Consider the following 10,918-nt stretch of genomic DNA (forward strand, 5'->3'; position numbering starts at 1 on the left):
TGTTATTCACATTCCAACTTGTTTTTTGATAAGACAGTATCTATATCTATATCTATATCTATATAGATATACACACACACACACACACACACACATATACACACACACACGTTGATAAGAGCATATATATATGTATACGTACACACACTGTACCTAAACTTGTGCATTATTGGAAGGCCATTCGTGACCAGTATAGAATACACTTCCAATAACTTTAAAAAGTGAAACTTATGCCAAAGAAGTTCTGAAATTGTAAGCTGTGACCTCCTGCTTAGCAAGGCCAATTCATGTCTGAATTGCTTCTCTCACTTAGGATTCAGTCCTCCAGGCAGAGAGGAGTCTCCTTCATCAGTAAGCCCTCTGTCAGCACTGTATAAATAATTAATTATTATTAATAACCACCATCATCATCTTCTCTGTCTCTCTCCGCAGAATACAGCCTGCACCTCTCTATAAATTTCAGGGAACAGGTTTATTTGGTTACTGTGATAAATAGGATGTGGCAAGCATGTCCAGGGCCACAAAAAATTCCAATATTAGCAATTGAGCAGAGTGGATTCTGTGTCACATGAAAACAAGGCTATGTGAAATGTAAACATTTTCCAGGGACTTGAAAAATGTAATCAAGTTATTTTGAGTTTTAGGATCCATAAAGTGACAGGAGTTTAAGTTTTGAGCTTCAGTCAATCAGCAAATATTTGTTGAGTTCTTCCTACTTGTGTGGTACATCAAGTAACCTACATAAAAGGAGCGTCCTCTCTGTCTCACCATACCTGAAACTAAGCTTATGCCAAGAAATGCTCTCTTCCCTTTTATGAACCCTCCCAAGTGTGCCTGCAGTAAATATTTCCCAGAAATATAGAATGCAATACTCCAATTGTGGCCATGGGGCTGTCAAAGAGAACTGAACTATACTACATCAGGACAAGCAGAAATTTTGACAAAGGATCTCATAGTAAGCATGACTAAGATGAAAATAAATAGTATAAGTATGGAAAACATAAAACAAACAAACAAAATAAATATGCAAAAGAAGAGTGCAGAACTTTCTAAATAAAAGGCAACCTAATGGGCCGGCTCAGTGGCGCACTGCTATAGTGCGCCGCTTGGGAAGTGCGGCTGCGCTCCCACCGAGGGTTCGGATCCCACATACAGACCGGTTCCCGCTCACTGGCTGAGCGAGGCACGGGAGCAACACCGAGGGTTGCGATCCCGTTGCCGGTCCCGGTCCGGTACGGGGGCGACACTGAGGGTTGCGATCCGTTGCCGGACACGGAAAAAGACAAAAAGGAAAAAAAAAAAAAAAAATAAAAAGGCAACCTAAGCAACATATTTCTTTAAAAGCTCCATACCATTATAAAATATTTCAATGACAACGTAAATTTAATAAAACATAAGATCAAAGATATGAATGCAAGATCAAAAAAATATGAATATAATATTGCTTTGCCTCCCATGGATTTGTCCCCCTTTTTTCCCTGGGTGATGGAGTTGCCGAAGATTACTTAAAGCCCATCTCTTTTGAGCAGTGAGAAGCCCCGAAAAGGGATTAATCTCCCAGAATGTTCAAGATTAGAGGCATTCCTTCCATTTGGGAAATTAACAACAAATTGGGGTTCTCTTCCCACATTTATTCTCCAGACCAAGAAGTTACAGGAAGAGAACATAGGTGGGGTTTTTTCTAAGTATAGTTTAATAATTTTAACAATAGAAGCTGGTAACATTCAGTAAGACAAGCAAGGTGACATTCTATAATGCAATTTTCAAGAAGTTAAGTTGATCCACCAACAAAAGCTTGATCTTAGCAAGCATTCTCTTCTTACAGCAATTTCCCAGTATCTTTACATATCAATCAGTAACGGCTCTGTCTTTCAGCCAGCAACCTTGCTGTGTTACAATTCTTTGTCTTACAACAGAGACTATAGCCTGGGGAAAATGTCCTGTCCTTTGCAAGGTCAATATTTGAAACTGCAAGGCTTTGGAAAACCATGCCCTGTGAAGTACATTTGCTTTATGCCTACTCCACATCATAATAAATCTTAAGATCAGAGACTAGATAACAAAACAACTACATGGGATTAAAAAGGCAGGTGGCAGAGTCAAGAAAATAGCACCAACACAGAACTAGTAAACTAGAAATAGCAAAGGATGGAGGAGACATGAAAGAAAATAAGATGCTCACTGAACCAGATTTTTTCCATTTGGCTTCCATTGCATTGAATGCCCCGTGGCCAACCAATAAGCTACATACATCAAGGGGTGTCCTTGTCCTGACACTTCTGGTTGTGTTCACCTAAAGGGAAGTAGCTGCAGGAGACTGCAGGGAGGAAGAAGAAGATGGTCTGCGTATTTTTCTTCCTGGCTAACTCCTCCTAGGATCAGAGTGGGCTGGCAGCCTCCCTTCCTCAAACCATAGGTTCTCTCTCTCTCTCTCTCTCTCTCTCTGATTCTCCTCCCTCCATCTTCCTTTCTCTTTCTCTCTCTGTCTTCTCTTGGAGTTCCTATAACCACTTCCGTACTTCACAACTTCAGGTCTAGGGCAGGTAATAACTCCCTGTTCCTGCACTATCCCTTGTGGTTTTCCTACGATCTTCCCATACTTTTATAAACAGTTTCTTTCTTTCCTTTTTTTTTTATCTTAGCAATTTTCAGTGAAAATTGTATATAAGATTACTTTATTCCTGCATCTCCTCAATTGTTTCTTTCTTACATTTTCCCTTTTCCTTTCCTGCTTGGCAAGATTTGGCTTTCTATTCGAGGATCTTTTTTCAGTTTTTGTCCAGTTTTAGCCAAGTGATAACCTACAGGGTGGATGCCCACGTGGACAGTTGTGCCATTAGTCTCTTCCTGCTGCACCTGTTCAATGTAGATGACATTTCTTCCCATAAACCTGGACTACTTTGCCCATTTTCTGACCTGTACGGTGTCCTCACATAACCTGAACCTCATCATCTTTTCGAATGGGCGTGGATCAAATGTCGTACTTCCGTCTCAGCTCTTTGGAAAGAGGGGAAGACATAAGCTTCCTGCAAATGTGGGAAGGTGCATTGAAATGCCTTTTATGGTTCTTGATTCAGTGAGAAGTCACAAAGGGACTTCATTTTGGCTTTTACTACCTCGGCAATGGCTGCAAAAGGGAAAAGCAACAGTTTCTTTCTTAAACTTCCCTCAAATTACCCAATTTGGTTGTGCTGTCTCTTTCCTGGCTGATAACACTGATACAGAAGAAAGACTTTAGAAAAATAAAGTGAATAAAAGATAATGATATTATAGACATAGATATGATAATATGTAATATATATTATTTATATTAGATATATATAATATAGATGGATATAATAGCCATAGGTATTATAATAATAATATAAAATGATAAGATTATTTAGCGATTACAAAGTCTCAGATATTTTTAAGTACCTTACGTATATAGTCATCTGATACAATCAAGACAATAGGAGTTATTACTGTTTTTGTTTGTGACATGAAAAGGCCTATCACATTTAGAAGTTAAATAGCTTGGCTAAGTCGCACGAATAAGTGGAGAAGCTGGGGTTTGAACCTGGCCAGCCTGGCTCTAGCACCTGCTGTCTTCATCACGTCCTCCATCACCTTCCTTTTCAGGTGTGGAGGGGAGAGATAATCCTGTAAAAGCTAAATGGTATTTCAGAAGCTAAGAACCCAATGAATGGAACAGAAAAAGCATTAGTCAAAAATATAAGAAAGCAGTGTTCCCTAAAATTAACAGGTGACTTTGTGTCTTGAAAAGGCACTCTATGTTCTAGGAAAATGGATTCAGACCAATGGATGCCAAGAGATGCCTTAAACATATGAATACTGTTCTTTGTGGATTTTTTTTTCCCCTCCTAGAGGGCCTTTTAGGAAATATCTCCTGCAGTGAAAAAGCATTTATGTTAAGTTCGTATTCTTCCAGTTTGACTTCCAGTTTTTCCCCTTTCTGTTTACTCCATAAGTTAAAACAGTTGCTTTTCATTACAAGGTAACATTTAGAATATGATCAAAGTCTTATAATCTATTTGTCATATATATGTATAGGAGAATTTCTGGAATTCTGATTTTTCAGTGTTAATGAAGGCTAATTTCTGACTGTTGGATTGTATGTTTTACTTTTTTCTTTAAAATGAGCATGAATCATTTTTACAAGAATAATATAATCATTCCTAACATGAAAAAATATATAATACATGCATTTAAGAAATATTTTTTAACTAAAGATAGCAAAATTTTCTCTGTTACATATGCATTTAGGTCTTTATTTGAGACAGGATTAAATGGATGTTCAAGGAATCAGATGATTTTATGTAAATAGACTCTTGGCAATTCAGAGCTATTAAAGCAAGTATTTATGTTTTTAGGATTTTAGGCTGCCTTTCAATCTTTGTAACTAATCTAATGAAGTTAATTTTTCTTTTAAGTCTGATAATCTTGTAGGAGTTAAATATTGCCATTATGAGTTCAAGCTCTCAACTGTGATGTATTCCATGTAAAATTATGAAGTATTGATCTACCTTTGTCCTGATCATAGGGCATTCTTTATGTTTAATTTTTTAAAAACTCTTGCTTTTTTCCTACATGTAGATATGTTCTTGCTTTTTTCTAGCTAAATTCTGAAAAAGGAAAAACTTAGGATATTAACAAGATAGATTCCATTTCATTATTTTCCATTAATACATTTATTTGGGGGCCTTCTTAGAGAATTATGCCATAAGCAAGTTATTTGCTAACTGTTACTCTGTTAAAAATGCAGAAGAATAATTGGAAAAACAATTTATTTCAATTGCTGAGCATCATAGCTGATCCCTGTGCTCACCGGAAAAAAAAATTGCTGATGGAGTTATCATTTTGTTCATTGACTCAATATTTTTAACTTTATGTTTATTTATTCATGAACTGTATGTATATATTATGACAAAATGCTTGATTAAGATTATTCAATAATACTTATTGAATTAAAGTTGAATGAGTAAATTCAGTTCACTGTTCTTGTTTTCCATAACAGACTATTCAGACTGCAGTTTAGCCAACATATTTGTTCATTTAACAGATGTTTATTGAGCCCTCACCCCTCAGCAGGTATACTGGGGTATAACATTGAATGAGAGAACACCCCTGCTGCATGGAGCTCAATTTCCAGCAAGAGAGAAGGCCAGACCAATTAATTGTGCTGTCCAAGGTAACTGGAAACACAAATAAAAGTGAAAGTATTGATCGTGTATAAATGTAACCAAAGATTACATGGAAGAGGAGAAGCAAGGAAAAGCAGATTTAAAACCAGGCCCAAATTACATTGCAATGCAGGATGAATGCAAAATAAAAAGTAACATAAATGAAAACAACTACAACAGCAGCAAAACCTTTATTTTGGGTAATGTCCTATGTTAAAATGTTTTATTTCATGAGATATTTCTTTGAAAGGCCTGGTTCAGATGTTTGAAAGATGATCACTATAGGGACTTTTACAATAATTTGTTACTAAACCATTTTCTAGTCCTAGAATTTTGGGGTCTATCTTGAAACAACTGAAACTTCTAACTTGTTGATCATTTATATTTAAGCTTTTTAGTATTTAAGAATAAAAATGTGTTGAAGAAGAAAGTGTCCCTACCAGCCACCTTTTCTCTTTTATTTTCTTAGGTACTGTCAAGGAAAATTTATCAGACTTAGAAATGGGCAAGAGATTCCTGGGTGTCTTTTCAGTGAACTGCTGGTTACTACCTAGTGGATCTTTGGGAAATTATCTGATTTTTTAAGGATATGTGCCTTTGATTGTCTTTTCTTTTTTTTGACAAGAATGATTTACAACTCTGTAGTGGTAAAATATTAGGTTGTAGGAAACTGAGAGTAATGCAAATTATTCTTGTCCAGGGTGATTTATACTCTACAGAAAAGATGACTCCAAGCTTCAGATTTTCTTACCCTATAAGATATTAAACTCTTTTACATTTATTAGCAAGTGTATTTCAGCACTTCTAATTCCTATATACGATCTGTCTATTCTTCTAATTCTCTTTAAACTGTATCTAATATCTGACTGATTTCTTCACTTAATTAATGAGTTAAATAAATTTTTGTCACATGTTTATTTCATATTTGTAAGAGGTCATGACTTACTATTTGGAATGTTGTGCTTAAGCAGTATAAATATCGACCTAAATGTCTTCATTTTTGGAAAAATGGAGGTTATTCTTTTTATTTATTTATTTTAATAACAAATAAAAAACAAAAGGATATTTCAGGAAAGTTTGCTTGCATGCATTGACTGTAAAATTAGACGTCTAATTTAAAGGATTTGTTTTGTGGAGATTTTACATTTACATTTGTTTCAGTCACTCTTAAATTTTTTTATCTATTGGAGAGACGGATCAGTCAGATCTTTTGCCTGTGGCACTGGGCAATAGAGAAAATTGGCAAATACATGAGTAATAGATTTTCTATAATATGAAGAATGGTGCATCCTTTATGAGTCTATCTAAAATTAACCACACTTGAATGAAAGTATTGGTACTGAAATAAAACTTACAACTTCTATAATTGTTGTACAATTTTAAAAGTACTTTCAATTCATTGTTTTATTTATAATCTCAATACCATCAGAGGCTTGTAGGGATAATGTACCACATTATATACTTTTTAAAAGCACCAAGAGGTTAACTGGCTTCGTTTCCCATAGTGAAACAGTGAAGAGTTTGCAATACTGTGAACAGATCTCTGGTCTTCTGTTATATGATCAAATTGTGCAGGTCTATTTTTCCTATAACATATGCTGAAAATATGGGTGAAATTTTACTCCCTGTTTTTTCTGGTTTTGCTCAATGAGTGCGGGCTATTTGGTTCAAGTTGGTGAGTGGATTCTTTTACACTAAATAATTCAAGAGTTGCTAGTGACACAGAAAAAAACAAGGAGCCTTTGTTGTACCAGCATAGCTTATGCAGATTTGGCTAATTTGTAATTTAAACAAATTTCCAAATAGCAGCTTACTTTTAATGTGTTCCTCATTTTGGGCACTTGGGATCACTCTGGATCAAATTCAATTTTTAATTTTTTTAAATTAAAGAATGAGGTGAAGAACAGGGCATTCCCAATGGTTTTGTGAAGAGGAAAATTTCTTTTTCTTTCCACAATGCCTTGAGACTTGGGGCAGGTAGGATAGGTAAAGGTTAATAAACAATAATACTGAAGAGTTTCTTCCTTCTGACAATCTGAGTAAACTTCAGAAAAAAGAATATTATTTTATCAATGCATAAATACATATTTTATGAATGCCTTCTTTGTGTCAGCCACTGTGATAGGTGCTGGTGATGGGAGTACAATGAGAAATAAAATTTGCTTCCTGAATTTAAGGAGATTCTAGCAAGGGAAACAGAGAACAATCATGAAATAGGAAAGAGGAGACTGTAGCTTGAGATGTGCCATAATGGGAGTGTGTACCAGGTACTGATGGGCTGGACAGATGATGGTTAAGAGAAAGTTTTTTTTTTTTTGTGACCGATAAGGGGATCGTAACCCTTGGCTTGGTGTTGCATGCACCGCGCTCAGCCAGTGAGCACACCAGCCATCCCTATATAGGATCCGTACCTGCGGCCTCGGCGCTATGCTCCCAGCGCGGCACTCTCCCGAGTGAGCCACAGGGTCAGCCCCAGGACAAAGGTTTGTAGTAAAAAACTTAGTTCACATTATTTAATCTCAGTTTCCTCATGTTTAAATTATTAATTTAGATACTCCCTTATGGATTAGTTGTACAAAGAAAAAAAATTTATGTACAGTGCCAAGCCATGATAATCATCATCACTCTTCTTATGATGACTAATAATAAAATGGAATTTAAAGGACTGAATAACATATCCTCTAGAAGAGGAAAGAAGGAAAAGAACAGATTTGATATGCAAAGGTGTTGATTAAAATGATCGGAGACGCGAAGGAAGACGCAGCAGATGAGATGCAGGTGAAGAGCGGGGGGCTACTGCTCTCTCAGGTGAGTAGCACCGACCCAGCCGCTGTTACAGCTTCTATTACATTTAGCAAACTTGTGCATGCGAGATAAGCATTAATGCATAAATTCTGTTATACTTTTCTCAAGAGCATTACCTCCCTTCTCAAGCACTTGGTTATCTATATTGCATCTCCTGGGAACATCCCAAGAAAGTGTTCTCACGACTTCAAGCGTTGTCAAGGATTGTTTGCAATCCTTGACATTTCTTGGTTAACTCGTTTGCGAGTTCGCCAAGTGAACACGTCCTTGGCTGCTGACCACAGAAGTCCATTAACCATTTCCTTCACAAAGGCCCAGAAGTGGGAGTAAGCTTAATGAAATTCCTCAACATGACTGGATCTAGAGTGGATGGAAGAGGTGCCAGAGGTGAGCTAGAAGTTCAGGAGGAATCAAGATCATGCAGGGCTTTGCAAACCACATTAGGATTTAGAATTTATCCTAAAGTCCATGAGGAGTTATTAAAGGATTTCTTCAAGTGTGGTTATGTCCTGGTTTTCACCTTACAAAAGTCAACTTGAGTACAGTTCGGAGAATGCACTGGAAGGGGGCAAATTTGAAGGATATGGGGAGACTTACAGAAATACATATAAAAGATGATCTTGTCTTGAACTGGCCAGGAGATGTTGGAAAAGAAAGAAGTGGATAGATTTGAAATTTATTTAGAAGATGAAATCAACTATTTGGGATTAGAAGTGAAAGACAAATGGTGGGCAGGGTTCAAAAGGAAAATGGGTGGTGTAATTCACTGGTGTGATTCACTGGCCTGGGGATGCAGGAGAAAGAGGAGGAAGAAATGTAGGAGGAGAAAAAAAGATATAGGGAGATTTAATAGGCTTAGGTTTGGATATGTTGGGTTATTCTGTTTCTTGATGCATAAAGGTAGACTAAAAATGAATACCCAACCACAAATATGAGAGTACTTCAAAAAGTTCATGGAAAGATTCATATTATCTTTTAATTCAATTTTTCCATGACCTTTTTGAAGTGCTCTTATACTATATGACTTCCATTTTCACTTGATTATTTCTGGGTATGTTTTATGGAGAGGAATAAGGTAAAGAAAGATTTTCTTTTGAGCCTCAGAAAGAAATTCAAGTGTCAATAGCAATAATTTCATCTTCCTGAATCCCAAGTATTAGGCAGTTGTTCTGAGCAAATTTTGTTTTGGGTTTTGGGCCACAGAACACCATTTATTTCAATGTGTAACAAGCATGCCATAAAAATCTCTGAGAATGCTGAGAAACGTTGCTATCCTAGCGAGTGTGGGATAAAATATTACTTTATAGCCATAATCCAAGTTCTGGCTCTGGGTTTATCATGTAAATTATGCAAAAATAAATTTAAAAAATAGAGTAATTACTATCTTCACCTATTGTTAATTCGTGGGGAAAACATTGTGATTTTTTTTCTACTTGTAAATCAAATTTCTTTTTAAACCTCATATACTCTTAACCTTACACTTTTTGTTGTTCTAAATGCTGAAATTTTATTTATAGCTTATACTATCTATTTCACCATTTAATCCTCTTTGACTACTGATGAGGACCTCTTTTGTGTTCTTTGGTTCTTAGATATCAAAGAATCTTCAAATACACCTTGCCATCTACTACTTAGGAATTAATTTTTTATGGAAGTTAGTTTGCCACTTGGTTTGAGGTATTTGGGTGTCTTCGGTACTGGTTCCTTTTATCTGTGTTTCATGGGGTGCAAGAACAGTAATAAAGAATGTTACCCTTGAGTAATAGGTTTTATATTTTTGGCATTTGTCCAACCTATTCTATATAAAATTCCTCTGATGATATGCTATGGATATGGCCTGAGATATTTAAATTTCCACTGTAAAGTGAATGTATGGAGATAAGTTTTGGAGTGACCACAACCATGGTCTTTACACACTTGGAGACCACTGTGGTTACAGACCGTAATAGCCCCCAAATCAGAGACATTGAAGGACAAGCACAGATGACATTCCAAACTCTGGATAAAAAGTTCTGGATGTATCCATAATTTTTGTCTCTTTAGCTTGTGATCATTAAGCAGTATTTAAACATATAAGTACATTTGAGTCAGTATGTAAACTTTCATTCATTCATTTTCATTCATCCACTTACTTTTGTTGAATACAGTCACTCTTGTGCGAAGTGTTTAATTTCTGTAGATAAAACAAGTATTCCATCGATTTTCAAAGGTGAAATGTGTAATGTCTTTTTTCTTCTCTTACATTCAACTAACAAAATTTATTTGTTACAAGCCTTAATAATTTTTGACCTTGAGCAATCCATAAACTGCACAAAAATAATTGGTTTGTAAGCAAAGTAAGGGTTAAAACTTTGTATGAAATAGTCTCATTTTCCATTAAGAAACTTCAATTTTTATTTTTTTAGTTTTTGGAATTTTTCCCAACTCAAATAGTTGGTTCAAAAAATCTCTCAGACTAATGCTTATTAGTGATAGAAATTGACTGTTGATGTAGACAGAATTACCAAGAAATTAATACCCACGTGTCCATCTTTACCACTTCATAGTCTCATCTCTAATCACCAAATTGTGCAAATAAAGTCTGTTAAAACATTCAACACACAGTTATTCTTTAATCTAGTCATTACACTAATTTGTGTAGAAATGAAAAATCTCTGACAAAGAAAAATAATCACCCAGAAGAAAGCAGTGTATTGAGGCTCTTCATTTATCTTAGACATTGTGGTCAAAGAAGGAATGAGAAGGCATCTGTGCAAGAGGAAAGAGTAATTAAATCAGTCTCTGCTCCTTTCCTTAGCACATCTGAAACCAAGTGAAGAAGCGGGTGTCAGTGCTGCTCCTTTCTTGTGGTTGAGACCAGCTTGTGTCCTGAGAATCCTGGGAGGATATAAAAAAAGCATAGGATAAGACCTTGGAAATGTCAAGCTTTT

The 10,918-nt window shown here is 35.8% G+C and overlaps 1 pseudogene; it reads right to left on the reverse strand.

The window, feature by feature from the left end:
* Window positions 1–2,675: 2,675 nt before the first annotated feature.
* On the reverse strand, window positions 2,676–10,185 carry LOC103601455 (annotated as a pseudogene).
* Between the last annotated feature and the right edge of the window lie 733 nt (window positions 10,186–10,918).

Source organism: Galeopterus variegatus, unplaced genomic scaffold (genome assembly GCF_000696425.1).
Source record: "Galeopterus variegatus unplaced genomic scaffold, G_variegatus-3.0.2 Scaffold107, whole genome shotgun sequence".
Taxonomy (NCBI): Eukaryota; Metazoa; Chordata; class Mammalia; order Dermoptera; family Cynocephalidae; genus Galeopterus; species Galeopterus variegatus.